Genomic DNA, 12,876 nt, shown 5'->3' with positions numbered 1-12,876 from the left:
TCTGGATAGCTTTTATAGCTATATTTATCAAATCTATCTATTCAAAAATTACTTGAATGGATGTTCAAATATCATTGGCAAAGTCAATGATATTGGCCCATAATAGTTCCTTGGCTTGCCCAAGGGGCTCCTTTAGTGTTAGGTCTTTCTCCATGGCCTTTAATCTTTCACTCATTCTGGCAGCTTTCTGCACTTCTTCCTTGTGCATGATCTTTGCAAGCTTGCAATCTTTTTCCAAGCTTGTTAGCTTTTCTTTAAGTTTGTTCATTTCTGTAGCCTGAATAGACATTTCCTCCATGGCTCTGACCAACTTTGCTGCTCCTTCCCTTGTTGCACCTGCTGCTGATGTAGACTCTGTTGAAACTAGTTGTGTTGTAGGCATGGGAGTTGTGGGATCCAATGAGGCTGCCAACATTGAAGGGACTGTTGTTGAGACTGTTGAGATGATATCTGCAGATGCAGTGGAAATATTACTTTGCTTCAATTGAATTAAAGTGTCTAATTCTTTCTCTGTCTCCTTTAACTGATCATTAAGTTTTAGGACCAAGTCCATCAACTTTTCATGTCTGGTTTGGCTCTCTAAGACCTCCTGTGTTTGGGGATGTCGCAGCTGAGGTATCTTCAGTGGTTTTTTCAATGCAGCAATGTTATCATTTTTCTTCTTTATCAGTTGTTAAGTGGCTTTGATATCTTTGGGGTCATGTCCCGATTCAATCACTAAGTCTTCCAAAGACTTAATTCTAGTATCCTTGGCCTATGAGGAGGCCTTCTCTAATTGATATTGAGTTGAGATATTGCTCAATGAATTCTGGAGTTGATGGGTAGATATGGCTTTACCTATAAGGGTGGAGTAAATCATTTCTCCAACTTGTTTATGAAACTCAATTTGTTCTATGGGATGAATATCCCTTGCCATCACTTCAAAATCAATTCTCTTGTAATCTACTAATGTCCTAGGTTGTTGTGTAGTTGGCTTTATGAAGGACATTTGCAGTTTTCCCTCTTTGATGTCAAAAGCAGACATCAACCTAGTCTGATTAGTAGGTGTGAGTTTGAGATACTGAGCATAAGTTTGGGCCTTTAGTTTCTCATTTCTCATCTTGATCTCTTTATATCTATCTTTTATATCCTTATCCTTATCAACAGGCCTACTAAATGAGGATACTTCTACACTTAACTACCTTTCCAAGATCTGGGTCTGTGATGTGGATGGCCCCTGTGTTTTCTCAGATAGAGCTATGCCTTTACTTCTGTCTAGCTCAGTATCAATTATTTCTACTGAGCCTTCTGTATCTTCTTGCTCTAAAATAGGATTTAGCCTAGGTCTTTTTCTCTGACTGGTCTCGTATTTCATATTCGATGTGCCCATTCCTGAACTTGCGGGAGGGTTCCTCCCTGGTCCTTTTGGGGTTCTTTTCCTCATTCTGTGGAGTCTGCATGATAGGAGGGGTGCTCATGGTTGTTTCTTGCTGTTCAAGTACCTGCAGAAATGAGCTCTCATCAAACTGTCTTTCTAAGTCACATAAGGTATTCTCTACATCTACCTTTTTATTGTCTCTGTCCACAAGAGTATTTTCTACCCACTCAGATTTGATTGGCATATCTTTCTATATCTGGTATGGGGTGGGAAATATAAGGTCCCAACTTGGCCTTCTTTCTCAATCTGGTCATAAATTCTTGAGGGTCATACCTCCACATGAAACTTTTTTGGAACTTCATTTGCTACAAAATTTGGTCTGCCTCCTCCCCTGTCTCTCTAGAATTGCATATGAAGGGGCTTAACTGGTTTTATACTTTGAATTGTGATCTTTTCTTGGCCGAGACAAAATTTATCTCATCAGAGTTCATTATTTTTCTATAGTACTCTAGAGCAAATAACCTCATGGGGAGGTCTTTGGGTAGTTTATATGGTGCAAGCTAGAAACCATAAATTCTTATCTCTATGTGGTTTTGGTAAAGGTACCAATCTCCCACTTTATTTTGTTTAGACAACTGAAGGACCCTTTTGATCTCTGGACTTATCCTGGGTGGAGGGCTTCCTATCAACATAGTCATGACTATAATAACAAAAGAATATATGAAATCTAAATAGGTATATGGTGACTGAAACTTATGGAACTGGGATACAAAAAATGACAGACCTGGGCTGGCCTTTGGTATCCAGCTTCTGGAGGGGAAAAGGAAATCTGTTTGGTTGATAGTATAGGAACATATAGTAGAGGACAAATGAGTATTTAAATACTCTCTCATTATGCATCCTGGTGAACTGTTCATGCATTATATTAGCTATGAACTCAGCATAATTGTACAAAAAAACAGGAGGTTGTCCTGGGGTATAAATTTACATGAAGGCCAGGACAAGTTCATCAACAAATTCATTAGTGGAGTAGCCTAGGACACATGATATCATGGTGATGATTTGTTTGCCCCTTTCAGAGAACATGGCATAAACATATGGGGGGGGGGGGATTTTAGGAATGTGCTGCTCTTCAACAATGAAATCTTGGAACAATTGGGCCAGTCTAGAGGGACTTAACTTGGAATATTGGTCTAACAAATCTCCAATTGAGAGTGGAGTCAGGTTTGGTCCCGTTTGAAGTTACATCATTTCATTTATGGAATTAGCTGTAATGGTGAATAGAATCTTTTGTTCAGGGGACATAATAGCTCTTAGGCTGGGAATGTAATAGCATGGCACTAGTGGACAATTTTTGGGAAAACATGTACCTGTGGGAACTGGTATTTTCATAAATTTGACTCTCAAAGGCCAATATCATCAGCATGGTTGAGGTATCTGTCTCTACTTGAACAATGGATTTTAAGCATGAGGTTCTGGGTAGATGTATCCTTAATTTGGAAATCCCTGTTAGGGAAGGGATGGTGGTCTTCCAATAAAGGTGTCCTCCATAGTCACCTGCATGAAACTCTTGCAAAAATTTGTCAGATTCTTCTTTTAATAAGCAATTGAGAAGAATACCTTCATGATCGCTCCAAACATAGCATTGTCCAATATACAAAATTTCAAGGATTTCATCTTCAAAAATCTTCTTTTAGTCCTAGATAATTCAGGAGGAGCTTGTAAGTTCGGTAAAACATAAATAATATCAGCATACCAAGGTGATTCAAGAAAGGCCTGGCTGATTAGTGGAGTCGCCATCTCCTCTTCATTATCTATTGTTGCAATAAAGTTTATATCCAAGGCCTGACAGTTTGATTCAGCCATGATCTTGGCTAAACCTTGGCCCTTGATTAACTTGGTAGGTTTGATTTCTATATCATACTCTAAAATAGTAGCAATCCATTTTCCCCTCTTTCCATCAGGACCATCCCGAGTTAAGATGTCTTTGACTACTAAATTTGGAACGTAAGCTACTATATGAGAATATAAGATGTATACCCTAAAGTCCTTAATGGCTTTGACTAAAGCCAATGCTTGTTTTTTCATTATATTATATTTCAAGGGGGCATCTCTCAGGGCTTTTCTGAAGAAAGCAATGGGTTGTTCATAGCCCTGGTCATTTTTCTGCAATAGAACTGCAACAATTGTATGCTTGGAAGCAAAGGAAAACAAGATGAAATCTCTGTCAAATTTAGGACTGATTAACATAGGTGTTTTAGTCAAGGCTATTTTAATGTCTTCAAAGGATTTTTTAGCCTCAATAGTCCATTTTATGGTGGAGTCTTTTTTCAGCATGTTGTTTAGTGATCTAATTAACTCTGCCAGATTAGATATAAATCTTCTAAGAAAATTAATTTTTCCTAAAAAAGCTTGTAACTCTCTAATGTTCCTAGGGTGTTGTATTTGCAAGATGGATTCTATTCTTGTAGGGTCTATTCTTATACCATCTTTTGAAATTATCTGACCTAACAATTTTCCTTCTTCTAACCCAAACAAGGAATTTTTAGGGTTCAAGGAGATTCCAAATTTATTGCATTTAGTAAAAACTTGTCTTAGATGATCCAAATGTTGATTGTCAAATTTTGAAAATACAGTAATATCATCTAGATATATCACAAGGAAATCATTAATTTCTTTTGCGAAGGCTTTTTCCATATCCCTGTGGAAAGTGGCTCCTGCATTCATTAGCCCAAAAGGCATTTTCACATATATAAATGTGCCCCAATGAGTAGTAAAAGCAGTTTTGAGTTGGTCATCAAGATGAACCAAGATTTGATTGTAACCTGAAAACCCATAAAAAAAAATGAGATTCTAGTTGATCCAACTACTCTCTATAAAATGTGGTCCATTTTGGGGAGAGGGTAATTGTCTTTTAGTGACACTTTGTTGAGGTTTCTGAGATCCACACAAAGTCTAATCTCACCAGTTTTCTTTCTAGTTGGCACCAAGTTTGAGACCCAATTAGAAAATCTGATTGGTGCAATTATTTTGGCATCATACATCCTCTGAATTTCTTTTTCAATTGCAGGTAATAAGACAGGATTGATCCTTCTAAGTTTTTGTTTGAAAGGCTTTTGATTTTATTTAATAGGAATTGTGTGCTGGATGATGTTGGTGTCATAGGATTTGAGGTCCTCATAACTCCAAGCAAAGACATCCTGAAATTCTTTCAACAACTCAATGTATTTTAATTTTTCAGTTGGAGGTAATGATTTTGAAAGTTTGATCAGTTTAGGATTTTCATCGGTGCCTATATTACATTCCTCTATATCAAACCTTAATGGTTCCATTTTAGGTTTCCTAGGAACATCATTCAAATCAATAAATATTCTAGAGGGGTTAATCCCTTTGGTAAGAAATTATCCATGAGATTAATTACTTCAGTTTCTTCACTGATCATTTCATCAATATCAATTTTCTCTAGGTTATCTACATCTGATTTAGTAAATTTAGTTGGGTTGACTGTATATAGTTCGTCACCTTCTATCTCATTTATTCTATCTCATCCTTAGTCTCAGGATCTATTGATCTATCAGTATCTATGTTGTTATTTACAAACTCTTCTTCTGAAAGTAAAAAGTTATTTATCTATTTGTCATAAAAAAATATTTGTCAATTCTTTAAATTATCTAGAATTGTAGGTTTGTGCCTAACTTCAGCGGTGTACTGATGGTTAGGTTGGAAGGGTAATTTGCAGGTGTTGGCAAACATTGCTAAACTATGGGCTTGCATGTTGTGTTTTCTAGGGATTACTGCAAGCTTTGTTTCTAGGAAAGTGTTAAGTATTTCTACAATAGTTCCTCTATAACAGCTTAATCTAGGGTCCTTTGTCATATACACAACATCAATCTGTTTTATAATTAGTTCAAAGTCTCCCATGACAGAAACTATTTTAGCTCCTAGATTCCTAACTAATTTAAGACCTAAAATTAATGCTTTATACTCGACCATATTATTGGTACATTTAAAATTCAATCTATATGCATGGCCTTCTGAGTGATTATTTTCCAAATTATATATCCACACTCTTGCTCCTGCTCCTAACCTATTGACTGATCCATCAGATTCTAAATGCCATAATATCTCATGCTCATAATTTTCACTATCTGGTGCAACAATTTTTTCATCATTTATAGCAGTTTGACCATGTTGTTCTTTGAAAAGTTATGTAGTTTGGTTAGTTTCATTTTGTGTAGAAACTGCAATTTCTTTTGGTTCTGTATTAATATTGTCTAAAATTTCTTCTTGTGTTTGATCAACATTATACAGGATAAAAGAATCGATATCTGAGTGTATGGAGTAGATGGGAAAGTTTTGAGGCCGATCTTGGCTACTTACCATATATTTCATTAAGGTTTCTCGGTATAGTTTCTTAGGTTGTCCAAAAACAGAGATTGTTGCATATGACATATCTAGTTGTAAGGATCCCTGAAGTTTGGCTCCCCATGATCTGGATAACAGCATGCCATACTTTGGTGGGATGTTAGCAACTACAATATCCATAAGGATGCTTTTGGCAGGATATTGGACTAAAGTGACACACAAGTCTTTGATCAATCCTAGACACTGTACCTGACTGGAGTCAAATGAGAATAAGTCTTTGTAAGGCCTTGTAATGTCTAGGTTTAATTTCTCCATCACTGATTTGGGCATTAAGTTGTGAGAGGCCCCGGAATCCAACAATGCATTGTGTAGAATTTTTCCATGGATACTAAGGCTAATGTACAAAGGTGGAACTCCTCCTTCTGATGGATTTCCATTAACATCTGGACCAAATATGAGTTCCGGTTGGTCATCAAACAAGTTGACAGAATCCTCATTTTCAACAATGTTTAAGGTCTGGTTTATCTGTGATTTGCAAGTTTCATTCTTTATCAATTCTGTTAAAGGAACTGAAATCTTTAGCTTTGCTATCTCTACTCTTAGATTGAACGACAAAGAGACTTTTTCTGTTTGAAGGTTTTGAATTTTTGCAGTAGGGACTTGAGTAGGCTTGCCTTCTTTTTCTTTATTGGGTACTTCCTTATGTGGATTTTAAAATCTAATGTTTTGAGCTTTGTCCAATGGTTCTTTAGGTGGAATTGAAGGGGATGGTGGATCAACAGAAGGTTGCTCAGAGGTTATATCTACAATTGTGGGGCCAAAAGGATTTGGGTTCTGCCTAGGGAGAATTTGGAGAATCTTTGAAACAGGGGCTTCTTTTATTTTCATGGGTTGACTTTGTACTGTTTTCTTGGTTTGGTCAGGAACATCAAAATTATTTTTGCTTCTTAGATTACATTGTTTATGTACTTCAAATATGGCATAATCATATCCCTGTTTATAATCAAATGATTCTCCAGACTGTATTTGTAATTGCTGCAACATATGAAGTTCCTGCTCATATTAGGTTAGAAAAACAGTGTCCTCATCATTTACTCCCGTTACGTTAATTTGTGTATCATGTTCTGGATCTTCTGGATGGGATGTTTCTGCATAATTTTCTTGAAAATGAGGTCTAATGTTCTGATCCGGTCCATTTTTCCCAATGTTTTGGTTTTTTCTAAAATTTGGGTTTCTAACGAGAGGTGCTTTTTGGTTATCCCATCGGGGTTTCCTTTCTATGTTCTCTATTCTATCCATTAGTCTTTCCATAATTTTGGCTAAAATATCTATTTTAATGTTAGATGGTGAAGTTTCATCCTTAGCAGTTCCTCTTTTTTCATTTCTAACTCTAGCCGTTTTAGCTAACAAATTAGCTTCAACACTAACAACTACATTTTGCATTTCTTCTAATGCTAGGGGGTTTCTTTCTCTAAGTTGGTATGCCATATTTGTGTCAAAACCATCAGAGAACTTTATTAATGCTAATTCAGGTGGGGGCCTAAAATTAACTGGGACGGCGTTATATATATTATCGAATCTAGTGCAGTAATCTTGAATAGTTTCATTAGGTTCTCTTCTAATATTCTTATATTCTAAAAGGATTTGTAGGGGATTCTTTTTCTTTTCCCATCTATTCAAAAATTGCTAGTGAAATGCATCTAAACTATCAATACTATTAGCAGGAAATGCTCTAAACCATTTCCTAACATCACCAGCTAAAGTCTGGGCAAAGAGTCTCATTTGAACATTATCTGTGTCAATCTCGTGCAACTCAAAATAGTCTGTTATCTTGTTGACATGTTGTTGTGCAGTGTAATGTGCTGTGCCATGAAATGAACAATTTTACTTTGGTAGTCTGCTAGCATAGCACCAAGTTGAGCGGGTAAAACAAGAGGAGCATATCTATTTGCCATGGCTCTAAGCTGGGAGGGGCTAAGATGTGGAGTTGAGGTACTTGGAGACGATGCGGTAGTGGATGAAGAACTAGGACTAGTAGGTGATGAATGAGTAATGATAGGTTGGTGAGGGAGAGTAGGTATAAATGGTGGTGAAGAATGGACTTTAGAGGGTATTATTGTCGAAGTTGAAGGGAACAATGGTGAACTCAAAGTAATGGACGATTGTTCAGAAAGATCAGGGGTAGTGACAGTATTAATGGATGATTGTGGAGATCTTAGAATGTATTCATCAATGGATTTGTTGGCTTGTTGAACTTCGAGGTCTGCAATAAAATCAGGATCTAGAAAAGTTTCACTGAGTGCATTTCCAGATTTTGTTCTAAATAACGAATGTTCAAATGGAACATCAAAGGGAAGTTCTTCTAAAAATAACCACTCATCAAGACATGAACTAGCTTTAACTAATCGTATCTGGCTAATTAGGTTAGTATTATCAACTATTGGGGCAGGGTTTGGATCTAGATTAGCCCTAGTAAAATGAGTCTTCCTAGAAGCCAAAATTTCAAAAAAAATTAAGTGTTTTTGTGAGATTTTTCTCAAGATAACTTCTAACAAATGACTTTAAGAGGCTCAAAATGTAGATTTATAGTTTTCTTAAAGCTTTATTAGGACTAAGGATTCGATAACCCCAGTATGGTTGCCACTATGTTATCGCTCAGAATTTTCTCTAGAAGTTATCAGAAGAAGGAAAATGGTCGAGGTAACCACAAACCAACTTCTAAGCATAGGCTCTAGCCAACCTATGGCTCAGAGAAGGCTCTCTCTATATGATTTAGCTTTGCTTGCTAGGATTTCAGGCTAGTTATGAATGTTTATGGGGGGTTTTGATTTGTATTGAATATTGGATGGTGGAATCCTTAAAACAGATGGATAGAATGATGTATTTAAACCATTGGGCTATGGAGTCAACTGAAGGGCAAAAGAACTGGAATTAACTCACTAATGGGAATGTTCAAAGGGCAAGATAGCAGAGTAGAGTGTAGGTCTTTGGGCTAGAGGGGTGAAATTGTTTGAATCAAGGTGAGAGAGCAATCAAGAATTCTCATACCGGGACTTAAACGAGGAATAGAGGGTAATTGGAAACAAAGGGAAATTAAGAATCCTTTGCTATAGATTATAAAGAGACAACCTAAACTAAGGAGCAATTAAGAATTCCTTAACTTAGATATCAGTAGAAAACATTTATATGCCTAACTGTTAAAACATAGTGTAATTAAACAAATTCTGAGATAATACTCCAGTTATAGCATTTAGATTCAGATATACATTGTGGAAAAACTTTAAGAAAGATAACAACAACGTGAGAAAATACTTGTCTGCACTTCGCTCAACACATGAATCCTGTGAAATATCTTGTCTTTATTCATCAATCCAGCTTGCTGGTCCAGTCAGTGATACAATAGCTTTACAGTCTTTTGATCAAGAAATCTATAGAAATGTCTAAGAATCCACCCTACATACTTTGAATTGTGAATTATTTATACAAAAGTTTATTACAAAATATCCAAACTAACTTAAGCTTTAATATAGGAAATAAAAATATCTTCTTGCTAGAAGGTAGAGACAACTATTGAACTGCTTCATGTTGTCCCTAGTATTTTGGTGCTGCTGGCCTTTATAGTTGGGTTTCTAGCCTTTTATGCTGCCTTGTTGTTTGGTTTTTTATGTTGGAAGTTGCATTCACTTTTGGCTTTCATCTGATACACTTTGACCCTGATACTCTTTAATCATGGTGACCTGCCTTTACCTTTTACCCTGCTGACTGTACATTAACCCTTTTACTACATTTTACTATAGTAAATCAGCCAATTTTTCCCATAAGTCAGCATCAGGTATCTTGATTTTCAACATCCTCCTATATATCTCATCCACCTCGGTGTACTTAGAAAAAGTAGGCCTAGTGATGAATAGGTGTTTCACCTCATGCTGGAGGAAAAACAGGTTTTCAAATGTCTAGTAAAGAACTTTACTTGTAGGCAATGCTTTTATCGATGATGTACTAGCTTGTTCTTTAGCTTGCTCTGATTTTGTTGTCATAATATTGTTGTGTCATGAGCTTGTGATTTATGACCACGGGATTGGGTAACCCTTTTTCTCTCGAAATTTGAAACTTAGCCATAAATCTATCAATTGCTACCTGCATATTTTGACACTTGTCCTCCAAGTTTAACATTAAGTTTGATCTGGATTTAAACAGGAACGCAATAAAATATAGAGATAACCATAAATACAGATATGCGGCGGAAATAATACTTCATTTCATTACTGTAAAATACTGAAATATTCTTACAAACAGAAATGGAAAGAAACCAGCTAGGGCGATGGTAGCTTATCTCTGAGGAGAGATGTGGCGGCTACATACCTCTGAACTGTTCTAAAAACTGTGTTACAATGAGGCTCAAAGGCCTATTTATTGTTGAGAAACAATGGAAAACCCTTCACATCCCAAAACCTAACCCTAGAAGATGAAACGCCAAATTGTGGGCCCCGTTTGGGTAAATTGGTACATCAATTTCCCGGGGTCATAACTTTGGCATACGATCTCCATTTGACGCGTACGATAGCTCGTTAGAAAGATCTATCCGAGTACTACCACTTTGGGAGGCAACATGGATCCATGGACCCATGTTGCCCCAGATTCCCAAAAAAACGTCGTTTAGGGCCTCAAAACGGCTCTGAAAGTTCAGGACCCGAAAAACTGCTAAAAATAGTAAATTGTGCTGCAATTTAGGAAACTGAAAAGACTGAAAGAGACAATTGCGGGGGTCCAAATGGGATAGGTGGGTGGCCACCAACATCCACTTGGATCATTCCTCCCCCCTTAGGAAGCAATGGTCCCCATTGCGTTGAGTTCCTCCATCTGCTGAACTTGGTCCCTGGTGAGCTGTTCTACAATCTCTGATGTGTTTAGAAATGGTGGAAAGCATGGTCGACGACGTTCCACATTGATCACTTGGTGCAAGCGAATGAATGGAGGAATGCTATGCTTCAAATCATTGTTACCCGTAGCCGTGGTACTGGTGTAAGGACCATGTCGGAGTGGTCTGAGTTTCTGATGGGTTTTGGTAAGGCGTTCTCTCTGCAGAAGCAACCAAACTTTGTTGCCCACCTGAAACTTGTGTGGTACCCCTGTGGGTGAGGAGAAGTTGTTCCTGTGTCTTGTCATGACTGTATCCCTTTGCTGCTGCTGCTGCATGGAGGAACCCTTCACGGGGGTCATGGATGTGATGGCAATCTTCCCCTTACTTTGGGAGTGAACCAGATAGATGAATTTCCTGGTCTGTGAGATGAGCTTGCTGCCTTTCTTAGCGGTGATCAAAGATGTGGCGGTAGGTGGGGCTACCTCTAGTATCCTGTATAATGAATTATTCAAAGAAATAATGACAGCACGAGGCCTGGACTCATACATAGCATGTCGCCTCCACAAGTATGACTGGCCTAATAATACATCACAAACATCCAGAGGTGTAACATCACACAATACCTCGTCTGTGAAGGGTTTGATGCTGTAGGGAAGGCGACACTGCTGGCAAACTTTCAGATCTCGTACTTCGTGAAGCCACCCAATACTGTACGGCTGCGGGTGCGGTGTAGTCGGTAGGCCCAACTGCTTCACGACCTCTACTGAAATGAGGTTCTTTTGGCTCCCACTGTCGACAATGAATTGCAGCGGCGAACCCTTCACCCACATCTGTGAGTGGAAAAGGCGCTCCCCTTCCTCTAGATTTTCGGGCTCATCTTTCTGGATCTTGGTGGTGGCAATAGTGGCGCTGGGATCTGCATCAATGATCTGTTTCCCTTTGCCATTCCCCTTGTCTGGTTCTGGCTCAGGGTTGGAACATGCATCTGATTCGGAAGCCTTCAACTCAGCCACCAGCGACTGCTTGGTCCGACACTCACTTGTGTTATGAGTGGGACTCTTGTGGAACTCACACCACTTCCCTGTGTCCTTCGGCTTCATGGTGTTGTTCTTTTCTTACGGCTTTGACGGGTTGTCTTGGGTCACCCCGCCTTGGCTTTGTCCTTTGGGCTTCGGATTTGCATATCCAAAGTCTCGCTTCTTCTGTTTGAACTTTTGCTCGATTTTGACAGCGTATCGGTATGCTGTGCCAAGTGAGGAGAGGTTCAAGAACCCCATCTCTTCCTAGATGTATTTGTGTAGGCAGCCATGGTATTTGAGTACCATATGCAACTCAGAGTCTTTGATACCCAACTGTGTGTGAAGGGTATGAAAAATGTTTGTGAACTCCGGCACATCTTGGTCTCGTCCCTGCCGCAGTGTTGTCCATTGTTGTATTTGTCCTCATAGCTTCCGACAGGGTAGTACTGCTCCTTGATGGCATCCCGGAAGTCATTCCAAGTGGGTGCGGATGAAAATAGTGAGCATGTACTTTCATCCTTCTGCTCGCAGTAGGTTTCCCACCAGTCCTTGATGTGGGGGGCTGCTTTGAGAAGAGCGAAAACAATCTTTTCCCGACTTGAAAATTCATGAACAGAAAAATACCCATCTAGCAGATTTAACCATTTATCTATGGCATCTGCATCTATTTGACCCTCAAAGATTGGGATTTCAAAATTAACTTGTACCTTAAACGGTGTGGCGTTTCAAGAGTCGCTGTTGGAAGCTGATGCGTCGCCTCTGGGTAGCCACTGAAGGATCTACGCAAAGCTATCCATCATCGCGTTCCTTTGCCGCTCGAGGGCTTCTTCGAGCAAGATTTTGATAGGATCTCCTGCCCCCTCGTCCTTCTTCTCATCCTCCATGGGAGGCCATCGGGATTTTCGAGGCTGGTCTTGCAAAGGTTCGACTAGTTCAAGCCCTAACTCCTTATATCCCGACCTCGTTGGGGACATGGAAAGAAAAACAGAGAAAAAGCAGACCGCTCTGATACCACTGATCCAGATTTAAACAGGAACGCAATAAAATACAGAGATAACCATAAATACAGATATGCAGTGGAAATAATACTTCATTTCATTACTGTAAAATACTGAAATATTCTTACAAAAAGAAATGGAAAGAAACCAGCTAGGGCGATGGTAGCTTATCTCTGAGGAGAGATGTGGCGGCTACATGCCTCTGAACTGTTCTAAAAACTGTGTTACAATGAGGCTCGAAGGCCTATTTATTGTTGAGAAACAATGGAAAACCCT

Source organism: Pinus tabuliformis, chromosome 5_2, assembly GCF_031772625.1.
Source record: "Pinus tabuliformis cultivar Carrire ecotype Pingquan chromosome 5_2, CPIR1, whole genome shotgun sequence".
NCBI classification, from domain to species: domain Eukaryota; kingdom Viridiplantae; phylum Streptophyta; class Pinopsida; order Pinales; family Pinaceae; genus Pinus; species Pinus tabuliformis.
The sequence above is the reverse complement of the archived record's forward strand: the minus strand, read 5'-3'. Positions refer to the sequence as shown.